At 49.2% G+C, this 17,605-nt stretch overlaps 1 protein-coding gene across 15 annotated transcripts in view; it reads right to left on the bottom strand.

Moving 5' to 3' along the window:
• Plekha6 (pleckstrin homology domain containing A6) overlaps positions 1–17,605 on the bottom strand; it is a 136,922-nt gene that overhangs the window by 72,829 nt on the left and 46,488 nt on the right. Inside the window, exon 1 of one of the 15 annotated variants that reach the window (XM_060364311.1) lies at positions 2,514–2,886. The exons of the other annotated variants lie outside the window; for them this stretch is intronic. The gene's annotated coding sequence lies outside the window, so the exon portion shown is untranslated. Of the gene's footprint in view, positions 1–2,513; positions 2,887–17,605 lie in introns of those variants that run through there. 15 annotated transcript variants of the gene reach the window in all.

Genomic DNA, 17,605 nt, shown 5'->3' with positions numbered 1-17,605 from the left:
ACGGAAGAGGAAGTAAGAGCTGACCCTTGACCAGTGGCCTTGTTTTGGAGAGGAAACCTCGTTCAGCTTGAGAACAGGGAAGCCAAAATTCAGTTTGTGTTCAACATGAGTGAGGGCATCAGAGAAAGGGGGCTGGAATGGGGTCAGAGGCTGAGCTCTCAGGAGGTTGCCTGACATACAGAAACTCCTGGAGGCAAATTTTTTTTAGATTTCATGGGCCAGTAAAACTTCAAAAATTGAAATTTGAGGAACCAACATAAGGTTGCCAACTTTTTGTTTTTGCCAAATAAGGAAACTGCAAAGCCCAACTACCATCTCTTCTCACCATCCACCCATGAAGACAGAAAACTGTAACCTCAGAATACTTCAGCACATGTCCTATCACTAAAGAAGCTCTTCCTTCCTTCACACAAAACACATTTTGCTTCCTTAAAAACAAAAGCAAACACACATACACACACACACACACAAAACCAAAATAAATAAATAAATAAATAAATAAGTCAAAGGTACAGTCTCCTCATTTCATCTTAACTGTCACAGACCAAAACTTGGGACTCAAAAGGGCAGATGACCTACCCATGCCTGTTTTGAGCTTGAGCCTAAAAATTAGGGAAAAGATCCTAAACTTTGAAGGGTTAGGCCTCCCTCTGTGCTGGACATGGGTGGGGACAGAAACCATAAGCATGGGCCCTGGGAAGATACCAGGCCAACTACAGAGCACCAGATAGGCTTTGGTTATTTCATGAATTAATGTTCACCGAGCCTCCTTTTCCATCCTGGACCCCCATGTTCTGTGAAACCCTAATTTTCTCATTCTCTTTACTGTTTAAATAATTCAAGATGAACACAGAAAGACAATCTAGCCCAGGTGATAAAGAGCTGAGATAGATACACAGTAGGCTGTGGGCGCGGCAGGGAGTACCACAACAGCAAGACCCAGGCAGAGGCCAGGGAGGAGGGCTCCTCCCTACTGAGCAAGCAGAGGGAGGTACATACAGGACCAGGCTGAGGGTGCCCAGGGGATGTGCCCAGCACACTGGTTAGGAACTGGATCTTGAGTTTACCACTTCTTCCCACCCACTTCCGGGGCAGCAGCATGTTTTGGCTTCTTCCTCCTCTCCTCCCGGCTGGGGGAATAGGCGCTCCCAGCTTATTACAGGGAGCCCTTGCAGGGTCAGAGCTGTCTCCCCACCCAGTACCTGATGCAGTGCCAAGAGAGGAAGCCCTGAGAATGCATGCCTCCCTCTGGCTACGACAGGAGAGAGGACACAGCAGTACTATGGGTCTAAACTGGCTGCTAAATTCTAAATTCTATTTAGAAGAAGCTGGTGACATAATTAAGAAACCTTTTCTTTAAATTCCCATAGTTTCAAAAATTAACCACACCATACAAACTGCTAATTACACTGTTAGTGAGGACCACTGTGTTGGCCCCATCCCACCCCAACCCCAGTTCCCAGCACTGAGCACTTGTGTTCACAATGCTTTTCCCAGACCCACACTATCACAAATCTGTTTCCTCAAAGGCAGCAGGCAGTTTTCAATTCCAGATTACATCTCCATCTCCAGAGATCTCCTGGGTGGTTGCAACTTTAGAACATCAGAGTTTGGGGGTCCCCAGCACCCTCTGTTATTCTTTCCCAACTATTCCAGGTCTGTCTCTAGCTCATCTAATATGTATCTCCTCACCCCTAAATCTACTTTTCAAAATCCACCTCCCTGCTCTTGCTGAGTCCTATTCATCCTGGCCCACCCACCGTCCCAGCCAGATCCCTGCTAAATCCTGCCTCTCAGCATGTGCTGCCCACAAGGCCAGCCACTGCTCAAATGGACCTTGGCATCCAATCAAAGCTGCCTGCCCATCAGCACCCGTATTGGGTGGTTTGCTAAGTTCTGCCCCTTGAAGTTGATAACATGCAAACCCAGAGCAGCACTCAGCCAGCCTCGCCCTCTGTCACTAATCATCCTCCCATCCAAATATCTGTATCCAGGCATACTGCCAACCCCACCCACCTAAGGCATTGGCCTCCCTCCTGCCCTGCATTGAGAAGAAAGTGCCCCTGGCATTTGTCTCTCACAGCTCTGACTCCTCCAGCTGCTTCAAACTAACTGTACATGGAGATGATGCCGGAAGCCACACTGGCTAGTTAGCTATACCAGAGGGGAGGCAAATGACTGTCACACACCAAAGCTCACGCAGAGACCTGAGTTTGCTGCACACCCCAGTACAGATCCACCTCTGTGATCCCTACCCCTAGCACATAAATATTCATCTTCCATTTCAGAAATGAGACGTCTCCATGGAAGACCCCAAGAACACTGGATCTAGGACTGCATTTGTTAGCAAAGAAGAAGGGTTACCTGAAAGGGAGAAGGGTTAAAAGAGACTTGCATCCTTGCTATGAATGGACATCCTTTTACTGTGACACAGTCCTCTCTCTGCTGTTCCCTGATAGGTTTAGGTGGCCCCAGTCCTTCTTAGCTAAGACCTCCAAGATCCCTAATTTTACCTTTTGTGCTGAGAGTTAGAACCCAGCTGGGAGACGCAGAGCGCTGGCTGAGCAGGGAAGAAGCAACGATCCTGTTCCAAGAAAAGTGCCCGTGGTGGCAGCTGTGACAGCTGCCTGGGCTTCAGCTCCCATGAGAAAGAAAGAGCCCTGGAATGAAGAGTTTCCCAGCCTTCATGCAAGACTCACTCTCTCGCTCGCTCTCTCTCCCTCTGCTTCAGTGCAAACTGAAGAAACACTGGCTGAAAACACAAGAGAAAGGCTCTGAAAAAGTGGTGTGTGGAATCTGAAGCTTCAGGTTGACTGGGTCCCACATAAGGAGCACGCCCCTGCTCCTCAGCCTGCCGCCTACCGCCTGCCTTGCCTTCCGGGCACTCCTGAGGAGCAGACAGCCCCCTAGCTGCAATAGCTCCTGAAAGCAAGCCCAGCAATGAATGAGCACACAGAGAGAGCCCTGCCAGGCACTCCCTGCTACTCTCCCAGCCCCAATCCCAGCCAGCAGCTCAGGTCTAGGTACCAAAGTGGTCACAGCCATAAGGGTGCTGGCCAAACTCCCAGCGTAGGAGCAATGATTCTAAGACTTTTTTTTTTTTTTTTTTTTTTTTTTTAGAAAAGGAAGAATGTTCTTTTATGGTTCTGGATGTGGGTCTGACACACAGGATTTTCTAAATGTACCTCTTTTTTCCTTTCCCTTTCCAATGTTCTGTGCAGTACCCTCACAGGGCCAACTCCTTCCCTTATGTTTGCACACAGAGCACAATTGGGGCGAGTGAGAACAGCAAAAGACTGTAGCAGTCACGGTGACAAATGTAGACACCAGAAATGAAATGGCCTGGTGAAGCTGAGGAGGGCCTGCCAGCCCATCTTGGCATCCCTGGCTGGCAGCATGAAAAGAGAAGGCTTTAAAGCCAGATACTCTACTCGCTGACTTGGGGAGATGGTCCCTTGACTTCTCTGAGTCTGAATTTTGAAGGAAATGATGTCATTTCAGAGTTACAGTTCAATAAGAAAGCTTTTTTCAGGCAGGAGGTGCATAGTAGACTCTCAATAGGTAGCCACTCTCCTCCCCATCACAAGGCCACACTCGGCTTTTCTTCTGACTCACGGAGAGACCAGCCAATTGCCTCACTATTTACTGCTCCTTCAAGTGCTGGTGTCATGTTTCTCAGTCCAGTTTCTGACAGTCAGCCTGGTGACCTCCAGAGTTTCCCTGGCACAGTAGTCACAATGCATTGCTTCATTTCTGCTGGGAGAAATCTTTGATCTGCAGGCCACGGTCACAGATTCACATTGCTGACCTCCCTGCCGCTGTCTCTCATCTCTCCATCTTCAGGCTCCAAGCTTGGTCTCCATGAGTCCAACTTTCTATTGAGCATTTCCAGGAGGGCAGCCAGGCTTCACCTTAAACTCAGCATGTGGAAAGTCCAAGGAAGCCTGACCACCCCCTGACAATATTATAGGGTTGATACTACATGCTCTCCAAGAAATAGTGAGTGGAAGGTGGAATAAATTTAGTATTCTTCTCCTTAAATTAAAACAATGCGGGGAGTGCCTGGGGATTCCAGGGACTTATGCATATTAAATAAGCGCCCTACCAATGAGCTCACCCCCAGTATTGGGTTTTAAATGATTTATGACTGCCAGTATGATTGCACTTGCCTAGAGCTGAAGTCAACAAATGTGTTAGGAAAATGGTTAGAGTGCAGATGTGTAGCTCTGGGGCACAGAATCTCTTTTACACCAAATCAGCTCTCCCAATGTACAAAAGCAGCCAGACGCACAGGAGTGGGCCAGCTGCTGACAGCTGCAAGACTCTCCCTGTGCTCACTAAGACTTGAATTTCATATAGTTTTAATGTGTACAAAATCATGTTCAAAAAGCTGGAGACATGGCTCAGCAGTTAAGAGCATTGGCTGCTCTTGGAGAGGACCAGGGTTCATGTCCCAGCACCCACAGAGCTGCTGACAAAGCAATATTCTTATTTATGTGCTTTTCCAGGTACTTAAAATATAAACAGCATTCTTAGCTTGCAGGTGATACAAAATTAGTTAGGCTGCATTTGGCTCACAATCATACTAGAGTATCTTAGGAAGAGCACAGCAGGCACAGGTTATGGGGACCACCTCTAAGAAGGGGACTGGGCAGATCTGAGATAGGCAGGAGGAAAATTTTTATGGAATAGTCTCTCTTTCATTCTCTGAGACAAGGTCTATGTAGTATTGGCTGGCCTAGAACTTGGTACATAGACCAAGCTGGTCACAAACTCACAGAGATCTACCTGGCTCTGGCTCCCAAGTGCTGGATTAAAGGCCTGTACCATGAGATACTGTTCCGAGCCTTCTGAGCACTATAACCAACATGTTAGAAGCAAACATTAGTGGGCTCCCTACCTATTTTCTCCCTCCCCCCAACATCAATGTCCCGTGGCCAAGTGTACTCACAAGTGCCAGCTCACTGACTTACTCGCTTTCCAGCCTCTCACCCTAACAGAAATCAAGTGCAGACCCACTGCCCTGCACTCCCAGTGCGGTTCTTAGCATCCTCCTGCACTCACTCAGTCATTCCCATACAGCCTGTGTGGACTTTTGTTTTGTTTTGTTTGTTTGTTTGTTTGTTTTGTTTTGGTGTTTGGTTTTTCGAGACAGGGTTTCTCTGTGTAGCCTTGGCTGTCCTAGACTTGCTTTGTATACCAGGCTGGCCTCAAACTCACAAAAATCTTCCTCCCTCTGCCTCCCTGAGTGCTGGGAGGCCTGTGCCACCCAGCCTGGCTTTTTTTAAGACAGGGTTTTTCATTGACCTGTAGTTCACCTATTAAGCTAGGCTGCCTGGCCAGATAGAGAGCCCTAGAAACCTCCCTATCTGTACCTTCCCAGAGCTGGGATTACAAGTATACATGACCATGAACAGCTTCCCTCAGCAAGCTTTCCACCTGTGTGAAGATGATTTACGAAAGAGAAAACTGAAAAGCTGGGGACATGGCTCATGTAGGGTGCTTGCTCAGCACCTGGGTTCAGTCCCTGGTACTGCATGAACTGGGTATGGTAGCAAGATAGTAGCAAGTGGATCAGAAAGAGAGGCCATCCTCAGCTATGTACTGACTTGGGAGCCAGCCTGAGATGAGGGGGAAAGGATCTGAAGCATTTTTTTAAAATGCAATTCTTGAGGGCTGGAGAGATGGCTCAGTGGTTAAGAACACTGTCTGCCATTCCAAAGGACCCAGGTTCAATTCCCAGCCCATCTGCCAGCCCCCAGGTAAATGTTGCATTTGTGCTGCTTGGGCAGTGCAGGCCTCATGTGGTCCTGAGTGCTACGGCCAGGCTCCTGCAAAGCTGAGGGCCATGTCTGAGGCAGGGCCAGGCCGCATGCCGACACCTCCTCTGGTGTCTGAGATGCTCGCATTTTGGGTCTGGATGTTCCCTGCACAGTCAAGGTTTGTAGTAAACATGTGGCTGGCTTAGCCAGCAGGACAGGGATCAGGGTTGGCCATCTTTTGTCTTGCATCCCAACCATCCTCATCCTAGGCAGATGGGCTGAAGAGTACCTGGGTAAGCAGGGAAGAAAGGCAAAGTGAAGTGCAGCCCGCCTCAGCCATGAGCAGCAAATCATATGTCCTGTAGCTTGCTCTCTTAGGAGCTCCTTAACTCATTTCCAAACACAGCTTCAACTCCTGTATGCTCCTGACTGTCAGAAGCTGGAGCTCTAGGTCTCAATGATGAAGGGTAGCTAGAGTTCCTACCAGATCTCCCGCCACACTGCCTCTCCAGGTGCTGGGAGACATTGGTTGCACTCACCACTTTCCAGCTCACCTGCCTCTGGGACTGGGTTGCCCTGCCGGTTTCCCAAGAGAGGAGACCTTACTTAGCCTGGAGTTTGGAGTATACACAGGAAGTTACTACTGGAGACAGAGAAAAGCCCTGAACCTCATGCTTCTCTCTTTCTTCCCTCAGTAACAAGAGGGCTGTAGGACAAGAGAAATCACCAATGCTCTGCGGGCATGACACTCTCAGGTGGCTGTCCCAAGAGCTCACCTCTACTAACCACACTATCTGTGATCTTGTGGGAGCTGTGGTCATTAGCAGGGAGAGCTACGTGGGTGTCTAATTAAGCAATCAACAGTAAATACAAAAACCAGTTCGAGCTGCCTGCAGACAGCCACCCAGGAGCCTCTCACAGACAACTCTCTCTCTCTCTTTCTCTCTCCCCCCTCCTCCTTCAGCCCCAGCTTCCTGGAAAGGTCCCTGTTGTTTGCCTGAGTGTAGAGAAGTGTCCCGAGCTGCCCTCCTATCTTCGGACACAGACTTCACACTCCCAAAGGGTGCACAGATCACAGTATTAATTGGGCTCCTAAAATGTGGGTCTGGCAGCCCTAATGGGTGGGCAAGTGAAGCAGCCTTCTGAGAGGTTGGTTTCTTCCATGGCCTCTCCAGATGCCCCAGAGCCCTGTCTGGCCACTCTGGCATTTTAGGATGAGGGCACAGGAAGTGGGGTGCCCTGAAGAACATGATGAAATGGCTGGACTGGGCAGCAACTGTACCTCTTGGGTGAGGAGTACCTGGATCACCTTGTCCTATTTCACTTTTTAGCTGTAATGTTCCATTCTCTCTGGGATCTTGGGTGGAGGAGGAGGGTACCTGTAAAATGTTTTCTTTTTTATAGAGACTGAGGTCTTCCAAATTCTATCCAACACTTGTCCACAAAACAAGGAAGGGAAAAAGTCCATGAGCAACAATGCAGGAAGACATTCCTGAACCCAAAAGAAACCCACACTGGCCTAGGGAGATAGCTGTGGAACTCTCAGAACACGGGAGATGCTCCACCTGCTCCCAGTGTCAGCACAGGATGTCCAGAGCTGGCTGAGCCCCTGGGCTGAGCTTTCCCCTCCTCCCCATTCTAGGGATGGCAACTCAGCTAGGGTGTTCCAGAAAGATGGAGGAACCTTCTGAAAAGCCAGTCTCCTCTGTTTTCCAACTTCTCCCACCCTGCCAATCACTGCTTTGACCTTTGTGTGGACAGCTAGAATTTAAACCGATTCCCAGATGGTGAGGAAGTTAGGACAGACATCAGCCTTACTAATGTAAAAGCCTAAGGGTGATGGAACACAACCTGTGATCCCAGCACGTGGAGGCTAATGTGGGAGGGTGGAGAGTTCTAGGCTAGCCTGAGCTATTACATTAAGACCCTGCCTCAGGAAACCAAAGTCTGGGGACATGGCTCAGTGGTGGTACTCTTGCCTTGCACAGGTTGCTAGGTTCAACCTTCATCACCACACAACAGACAGACAAACATTCCTCCCTGGAAAAGTCTTCATAGGCTAAAATGTCACTAAGAGGCAGAGAGACAGAGGGAAAGCACTTCCCCCTTTGCCCCACACATGGCTATCCTCCAGAGTGGAAATTGCACTATTGATCTGGGGGTAAAGTACTGAGGTGTCAAATGGTGACCCAAGAGAGAAAGAGCATGACCCTGTGACCCCATCTTTCTCTTAAACAGTCCCACCCATCATCAATGGTGACCTGCTGCTGAAAGAAGCCAAAGCATGAACTACAGACCTGAGTTGGAGGCTCTTTCCAGCCTTATCCAAAGCCACAAACATCTCTACACCTCTCGCCCTTAACTATCTCTTTAGTTTCAAAAAAGGAAGCCAACCCTAAACACAAAGCCTGTGACGCCAAGGACGAGACACAGCTGGGTTCACAGACTAGCTCTGGAAGCTCCCAGCAGTGGCCAACCCAGACCTCAGCTCTCCTCAGGCCAAGGGGTAAGGTTGTACCCAGCAACAGCCAGGCCTCTCCTATGGTCTGGAACTGCCCACCCGGGAGTGAAAGCCTGGCCCAGCTGATGCCTGGGCCTCCTCTGTCAGCTAAGACTGGGCTCTTTAGACACCTCTCATCCCACAGTCATTGAGCACCCCACAGCTGTCCCAGCCCAGCACTCCAACCACCCTTGGGCCTCCTAACCCCCTTCTCCCCATCTGAGGACATCCTGTAGAAAGTACCTTCCTAAGGGCACTACATAATAATTTTTTGTTTTGTTTTGTTTTTGAGACAGGGTTTCTCTATATATCCCTGGCTGTCCTGATAGCTAGCCTCAAACTCACAGAGATCTATCTGCCTCTGCCTCTGCCTCTGCCTCTGCCTCTGCCTCTGCCTCTGCCTCTGCCTCTGCCTCTGCCTCTGCCTCTGCCTCTGCCTCTGCCTCTGCCTCTGCCTCTGCCTCTGCCTCTGCCTCTGCCTCTGCCTCATGAGCACCAGGATTAAAGACATTCAATACCATGCCTGGCCCCTTTTGCAATTTTTAATTTTTTGTATGTATCTGTGTTTTGCCTGCATGTATGTCTGTATACCATGTGTGTGCCCTGTGCCTGTGGAGGCCAGAGAGGATACTGAATCTCCTTTAACTGCAGGCATTGGTAGTTAGCTGCCATATGAGGGATGGGACTCGAACACAGGTCCTCTGGAAGATAGCCAGTGCTCTTAACTGTTGAGCCATCTCTCCAGCCCCTTATTTTTCAATCTATTGGAAGAGATGGTAGAAAATCTAAGTGTGTCTTGTGCTTGGTTAAGAGGAACGCTATCTGTGCTGTCTTAAACACATTCAGTGTTAGTGGTAAAAGCCACAGAGTATTTCAAAAGAGGCTTGACCAACACCGTGTGGAAGTCTCTGATGCTTCTTCACCCAGGACAGTCCTGATTTACACACAGACAGGTATGCCTGGACATCCCTGCTTACCAGCTAGGTATTACTCCCTGAAATAGACAGAAAATGGAAAAAGTACTGCATATACAGTCAGATCTCAAGCTTCACAAGGATTTGTCCACTGGCTTTAAAGCATGTGACCGAGATGATGGCTACCAAGTGTGTGAGCATAGCACTAAGTGCATTCCAAATTCACTGGTAATCCATACACAAGACACCTCTTCTCCTGGTTTTCCAAGTGATGAAACAGAAGCACAGAGAGGTTGTGTTACTGCACAGCAGGACCAGGATTTGAACCCTGCCCTTCACATGCGGTTGCAATTCCTGGGCTGCAGTCTGGTTTGCTTTGATGCCAATTTCTCTTGGGGGAGAGAAAAGCAGGACATAAGGTGAGGCTGCCTTATCTGCGAAAGGGATGGCTTCACATGTCGTCACCTTAAAACTAAGCAATGTAAGTCCTAATGGCCGGAATTCAGGAAATAGCCTGTCTAGAGTTTCCCCATGGTCCCTCTGTAGTTGGAGATAATGAACAGTTCAGAGCTGTAACCACAGAGTGCTCTGCTAATTGCAGAAAAATGAACTTAGCTTGAGGATAAACACTAAAGATGCAGGTCCTTTCTAATCCTGCTCATCTTCTCCAGACAGACCGTGACAGCCAGCTTCTCCCATGTGCAGCCCATGAGGCCCAGGACGTGCAGGGCCACTCTGGGAGAGTGAGTGTCTCTCAAAGAAGAGGGATGCTCCCAGCAGATGGAAACTGAGTCACCTCCCATCTGGTGATCTGTTCTCTTGGACTACCCTCACTTTCTCCCCACCTTGACATCTATGCCATGTCACCCCAGCATGAAGCCTGCAGTTCATCCCCACCTGCAACAGACCAACCCACATAGGGAAGGGAAGGAGAAGAGAGACAGCTGAAGCAGCGATGATGTGTTGTCCCCTAGCCCAGAGGGCAGCGCTGGGAGCAGGAGGAGAGGCAGGCACTCCATCCTGCTTGCTCTATGGACCATCCGCTCATCTCCTCCCAGAGGACAGCAGCTAACACCTGCTCTGTCAGCAAACCAAGCAATCATTTGCATCTCTCTCTGTGGCTGGCCTTAAAATTTGTTTTTTATTCTTAACAAATTAGAGAAACTGAAGTCAAGTTTCTCATTGTTATCATCTATGAGATGTAAGTGGGGGGGGAGTTGTTCTGTCCCCTTACAAATCTCCCACTCCCTACCCCACAGAAGGAGGACACAACTCCTTTCCCTTCTGATTTTTCTGTCACTCTTGCTCAGGTGATCTCTGAGTGGCACTTGTCCTCCTGTATGTCACTGCTAGCGAGCTCCCAAGTGCCTCCAGCTGGCTGAGTCTCCCTTATCCCAGCAACCCTGGTGTCTGGCATGCGACTGTCCCAGAGCCCACTGGGGTTTCTCGAATAGGAGCTATGCTTCTCAGGCCCAGAATGCTTAGACCCAAACCTGTGTTTGTGGGTCAGATAGCATGAGGGTGAGGCATGACCTCTGCTGTTCTAACAAACCAGTAGACATGGCTGCTCTGGGCTTGAATGATGGGAACGGCTCAAGAAAAGAGTGGCCAGAGAGTCTCCTATAGCCCCGAAGATGAGGATGAACTTTGGGGATACCTTTCTGTGAGGAGCCCTGCTCCACCATACAGCCCAGCAGAAGCACCAGCTAGACTGCCAAGGAGTTCCAGGCCAAAGGAGGCTCCTGTAGAAAAGGCCCTGGCAGGCTGTCTCTGACATGAACTCAGTGGCTGGCTCTTTGATCACCTCCCCTTGAGGGGAGGCAGCCTTACCAGGCCACAGAGGAAGACTATGAAAGACAGTCCTGATGAGACCTGATAGGCTAGGGGTCAGATGGAAGGGGAGGAGGACCTTCCCTATCAGTGGACTGGGGAAGGGGTATGGAAGGAGCTGAAGAAGGGTAGGATCGGAAGGGGATGGGGTGGGGGCTACAGCTGGGATACAAAGTGAATAAATTGTAATAAAAATGTATTAAAAATATTCAAAAAATGCATTTTAAAGATTTTTTTACATGTATTCATGTGTACACAAATGTGCATAAGTAGAGGCCAGATGAGGGCATCTGCTCCACTGAAACTGAAATTACAGGCACTTGTGAGTTATGAGTCAGGTGCTATTAGAACGCAGGTCTGCAGCAAGAAAGAGTTAAGTGCTCTTAGTTGCTGAGCCATTTCTCCAATCCTAGGAGCTCCAACACCCTCTTCTGACCTCCACAGGTACCTGCTAGCACATGCACTTAGCCCATACACACAAATAAACATAGACATTAAAGAAAAAAAGAAAAGAAAAGGCCCTGGCAAGACTGCTCTACTTACAAGAAGCAACTAGATATCCTACCCTGTGAGCCTCTGCACTACCCTCCTTCTGAAATCCCACTTCTCCCCACATGACTCTCACTCCCTGCTCCATGCACCTCAGTGAGGCATGTGGGGCCAGCCCTGGATGCAAGGTGTGGGAGGATGAAGCAGCAGCAGAGGGGGATCTCAGCGTTTTCCAAAGCTTCAGAATGCTGCCTCTACCCTCTGCATCCTACCTGGTCTTTTGAAAAACAAATCCTCAACCAGACATGGCATATGCCAGGCACCAAGCACCTGGGAAAGAAGATGGAAGCTATTCCAAGGGATCTTGTGACTTCTGTGAAGGAGAGCCAGATTCCATCATTCCTGGCTCTTTAAATGAACAAAGCTGTTCTTGATGGCCAGAGGGCAAGATGGGGCTAGCCAGAGGCCACGACTGCCCACAAGGACAGAAGCAGAAACAGTCAAATAAGTAATGCCAGCAGGACAGGTCTCAGCATGAAGCACCACAAAGCAGATGACAAAGGTCCTGAGCTTTTATTCCGACCCCAATGCAAATACCCTGAGTGTGCTCAGGCAGGCTACAGAGCCTGTCTGATCTTCAACTGACTGCATATGGACGGAGCCAGGAGAGAAGAGGGCTCAAGCTGATTGTGCCTCATGCCTCCTTGACAGTCTTTAAAGGATGAAATGCAGTCCCGTGGCATTGAGGGCCGGGGGAGCAGTCAAGGCTCTCTCCAGCTGCCAGCATTCCACCTCCTTGCTCAGCGCCCGCAGATCTAAGCCTCCCAAGCTGCACATGCCTCTGTCCAGAGTGCCTGCTCTATTTCCGTCTGAACTGCACAGGTCCCTCAGATCTAGCCTGGACCCTTGCCATGATACAAGGAGAACAGGGGAGGTTTGCAGCTCACATCTCTTGTGTTGAGGACAGTGTGGACATGGCAACCCCACCCATCCGTCAGGAAGCTGGAGTTGCCCTGAGGCTCTCTCTGCAGTCTCCTGGCCTCTCCCCTTTACTAGAAGGCTAAAGACTAAGGATAAACAAAATGCACAAGCCACCCCAGCTCTTGGCCTTACCATGTGTATGTGGGCATTGTTCTCATTACTTTCATGGGATTTTTGGCAAAATCTTTTGTCACTTTGATTTTATAGATAAAATAAAATAAAATAAAATATAAACTATAAAATAAAATAAAAATAAAACCAATGATGCCAGAGAAGTCAGGAAAGTTGCTTGAAGTCACACAGCAGGAAACATAGCTTGCATAGGACCTCAGATCTGTCTGGTTATCCACTACCCTTAGCCTCCTGATGCATAATTTAACTCAACTGCAAGTGCCGGTGTGTGGCCAGGCCTAGGGCTCTGCAAGTGGTTTCACCACAGTCACTACCAAGAGCCATCAACGATAGGAGAAGCATACTCTGGTGTCTTGGGGGCTCCTCCCGCCAGCCACAGCTACACTCCTCAGATACCCTCTTCTGTACCTTCCTCCCTCGGACCCAACCCTTGGCTGCTGCCCACATAACACTCATCTTTACACCTTTCTTTTGGCCACTCCTGTCCCAATGCACAGAAAAGAGCCTCCATTCTTGGGATTTAGCATGTGACCATCCATTCTGCAGAGTGTCTTGAAGGATGCATATCCTTCCCACGCCAAATCTAAGCCACCTCTTTCAGGAAGCCCTCCCTGTTTGGCTATGTCCAAATCTGACCTTGCTGTGCTGTGCTTCTGTGGAACTTAATCTCCTCTCTGCATTTACCATGTCTGGAGCCATCATATGACAGTTCCATTTGACAAACCTTAACTAGAGGCCTATGCAATGTGCTGGGTATCTGCTATGTGACTGCTAGGCACCAGACACTTGGCCCTTGGGAAACCTGTGCTCAAAGCAATGATCTTCAGACCCTTTCCTGGGAAAAAGCTCAGCTCTGTGCCTAGACTGCACTTTTCCGAAGACTGTCTCCTCTCTGCTCCATCGAGCACTTGATTTACACAGAACCTTTGCTTTTGCATGCTCACATCACCCTCTCATTTTGACTGCACAGCACTCCTACAATGTAGGTCAGGCAGAAGATGTTAGGCCACTGGAAAGGCAGGAACACCCAGGTCCAGAAAGAAGAAGCGACCTGCCCCAGTGCCTTCTGCTTCCAGCCAAGTCATCCATAGAATGCAGGCCGCATGGCTCCCACAGCCAATCTCCTATGTTCATACCATGAAGACGCGATGGATGGGACCAAGTGACACCCACTTCTCACCTGCTGCTCCAGCCAAGATGAACAGAGACAGAAAGAAAGCCGAGGTAAAGAGGATGTTGTAAAAGGCCTAAAACCTTTGCCACGATCATCCTGACATTCCCAGTACAGAGGTGCAGTATGGGTTTGCCACACACATGGAAGGACAAATGGCAGAGGGGAGACACTAACAGCAACAGAGTACATTTTTGTGTGGGGTGTCATCCTAAGGGCAACAAATTCTGTCTTGATGGCCTAGTAAGAGTCCACCTGTCTTCTATGAGGAGGGAGGAAACAGACAAAATGAAGTTAAAATACTTCTTCCAGCCAGAGTAGGGTGAGGATGGCACCTGGGCAGAGGGGGCTTCAGAGCTGTGCTCTGGCCCCAGCAGCCAAGTGTAAGGCATGCCACCCAAGACATGTCTGGCTTCCAAACACAGGTGTAGTGACTGAGAACTAAGCAAAGCCTGGAATACACTCTAGCCCTGACCCCAAAGCTCTGTGGAGTCCCCCATTCCCTACTCCGGACCTATAATAGTGCAATATAATCCAGCTCCCCTTGGAGCGCATGAGTCACCTTCAAAACCAACCTCCTAGAGGCTTGAGCTACTGTCTACCTGAGGGCCTGTCCCTCACAGGGCGGTTCTCACTGGTGTGATGGCCAAGCAGGCGTAGGAAGAGTCAGGGATGTAGACTTGAAGGATATTTTCAGTATTGCAAAGGCTGAAGTAGTGGACCAGATTAAGGAGGGTAGGTTAGTGTTTGTCACTAGAGACAGACATGCTACAGAGATTTATAAATAGAATTAATCAAGGAGTCTGTGTGAATAACCCCTTTATGGGATGAGATGGGTAGGACTGGGCAGGGCTGGGCAACAGGAAATTCAAGCTCTGGCTACTCTTTGGCCCCACCAGAGAGGGAATAGACACCAAGGCAAGAAAACTGAATCATCAGTCAGATGAAGAAAAGAGCCAAACAAACTGGATTGCAGCTCATTGGTTAAGGTCCCAGGTAGCATACCCAGCACCACAAAAACAACAACAAAAGAATCTCTGAGAGAGCAAAGAACCAGAAAGAAAGGGGAAAAAAAAATCTGGAGTGAAGTGAAGAAAGGCACAAAGCAGAGGGCTTTGTCTGAGGTGCTGACCTCAGAAGTAGATTCTGAGCCTGGTGTTTTAACATCATCTGTGGACAACAGTTAGGGAGCATGCTGGGAAAGGAGACTGGAGAGCCAATGAGTAGATGACACCTTGCGTCACTGGGGAAAGAAGAGACTCTAACATAGACTGAATTGGTGTGCTCAGCCTGCTCCACGCTAGGCCTCGGCTAACCCAAATGCTGTCAGACGCAGTTGTGTGGATGTCTTGGTGCTCCTGGGAGACAGGAAAGGCCTGCATAGAGCATCATGGGTAGGTAATATCCCTGTCTGTCTGTCTGTGAGTCCAGATCTCTTGGGTCAGCCCATGGAAGAAGAAAATATGTGGTGAAAAGACATGTTTTCCTTCAGTGAGCAAAAGAGAGATTGAAGTTGAGCTAAGTGATGGCTGAGGGAGAATCCCTAGACAGGTGACTGTCTCTGTTTTCCTGGGATTCAAGGGAGTTCCCAACACACAGGACTTATCAGGGAAGTCCTGAACAAACCAGGATGACTTGGTCTCCCCATTAAATGACTCACAGGTGATAATGTCTCTGGTTTGATAAAGAACCAGGCAGCACCGCATGAACCCATCTTGCTCAGAAGCAGCTAGAACTCTGTCCCCAGAGTTGGGAGGCCTTGTGTCCAGCTGCCTGTCCTGGGAGTCCCGGGCACATATAACACTGTACCACGGTCCCAAATGACTGGAAAAGAGGTTTTCTCTTATCTGGAGGACCCGGAACTTTAGAAACCGCTGCAGGTTCTTTTAGGAGCCTCCAGAACAGTGGCTCTTGACCTGTGCGTCAGGACCCCTTTGGGGGTCAAATGACCTTTTCACAGGAGTTACATATCAGATATCCTGCGTATCAGATATTTACATTATGATTCATCGCTGTAGCAAAATTACAGTTCTGAAGTAGCAATAAAAATAATTGTCTGGGGGCTGGAGAAATGGCTCAGAGGTTAAGAACACTGGCTGCTCTTCCAAAGATCCTGAGTTCAATCCCCAGCAACCACATGGTGGCTCACAACCATCTATGGTGAGATCTGGTGCCCTCTTCTGGTGTACAGGCAGAATGCTGTATAAATAATAAATAACTCTTTTAAAAAATAATAATTTTCTGGTTGGGGGTCACCACAACATGAGGAACTATATTGAAGGGTCACAGCATTAGGAAGATTGAAAACCACTGCTCTAGAAAGTTATTTTTGGTAATTGTTGGAGCAGGCTGTGTGCAAACTCCATAGTAGACTTTGAACTGGACATCCAGGTCCTTCAAGGATCTCAGTGAACAGATACTGGAATGTAGGCACAAGAAGAAACAGCAACAACCAGGCAAGACAGTCAATGCTAAGGACAGCTAGGCTGCCATGAGCATGTTAGACTCTGTCTACAGTGAGCACGGCTCCTCACCATGTTCGGCCCCTTAGAGTCTAATACAAGCAGCCGGGCTGACCCCTGACTTGGGTCCACTTAACTTTCCTCTGTGCTGTTTTTGAGGCAAGCTGAATACTTGTGTCCAGTCCCTTAGTGGCCACCTTTCTCTGTAGCTCTGGTTCCATGCCTTCTCTGCCACCTGAACTGGAGCCCAGTTCCAACTGTGCCCTTGAGCTCATGTAGACCGAAGGGCATCAATGGATAACCAGCTCCTCTGTCCCTAGAGCAGGTCTACCCTGTTCCAGGGCCAGGCAGGAAGAACATGGCCTAAAAAGTTCAAATGGATAAAGCTTCCCTTTGTCCCTGCCTACTGAGTCACGTCTTCATGGGACAAATGTTCTGTCAGTGCCCACAACATGTAAAGCACTAGAAAGAAGCAAGCAGTGGAGACTCAGGCCAGAACCCGAAGAAAGAGGCAGGGGAGCAGAGAAATCCACTGTGCCTACTCTCCTGATTCTTGCACAGCTGTGCCACTGTCCCTCCAACAGCACCCAGGGAGCACCTCAGCAATGCGGTGACAGGGACAGGGACAGGCAAAACATAACACCAACACACACAGCAGTATTTACATGTTCCGCATCAGCCTCTGTTTAAACCGGAGCACACTTTCAGCCAATCGCCTTTGCTGCTGGATGTCTAAGGATCGGTCCCAGTTCCTTAATCCATCCATTCAAGCCTTCACTAACATTCTCACTCTGAGAGAGCTTTCTCTGCACTAAGCTAGGCACTGGGCACAAATCCAGCCTGACCTCATTGAGCCCACTCTCCGTCATCACTCCCATTTGGCTCCCTTCTTTTTTACAGTGCAGGTGAATCAAGACCTATCCCATGGCTCACACTGGGGAGCTCTTGGCTCAGGCAAAGAAACCTCCAGATAGAGGCCAGCCCTGCAGAGCAGCCTGCAGCATGAAGATGAGGTGAAACAGCTCCTTCTGCTTCTGCTTCTCCCCAGTTTCCCTCTGGCCTCCCATGCCCAGGACAGAAAGCTCATCACTCTCTACTCACATGTGTGAGTCATATGGCCCAACTCCCAGCAGAAGCAGCTCTAAGATGCGCTGGGCAGGGACCCAGGGAGACAGACATACAGTGCTGCATTTGCTCTCAGTGTGTATTCTTTCTCCTGGGATGTCCAAGGCAGCAGGGTCCAGGCTCCCTCACTGTCGAGGCTCTCCCTCTCTTCCCAGGTTCTCTAACTGCGCAGGCAGCTTTCTTTCCCACCTGGTGTTGTCCTTCTCCCTGTTTCTCTGTCTCCCTCGTGAGGCCCACCT

The sequence above is a fragment of the Meriones unguiculatus genome, chromosome 11, assembly GCF_030254825.1.
Source record: "Meriones unguiculatus strain TT.TT164.6M chromosome 11, Bangor_MerUng_6.1, whole genome shotgun sequence".
NCBI lineage: Eukaryota > Metazoa > Chordata > Mammalia > Rodentia > Muridae > Meriones > Meriones unguiculatus.
Note: the sequence above shows the minus strand (reverse complement) of the source record. Positions and strands in the feature narration are given on the sequence as shown.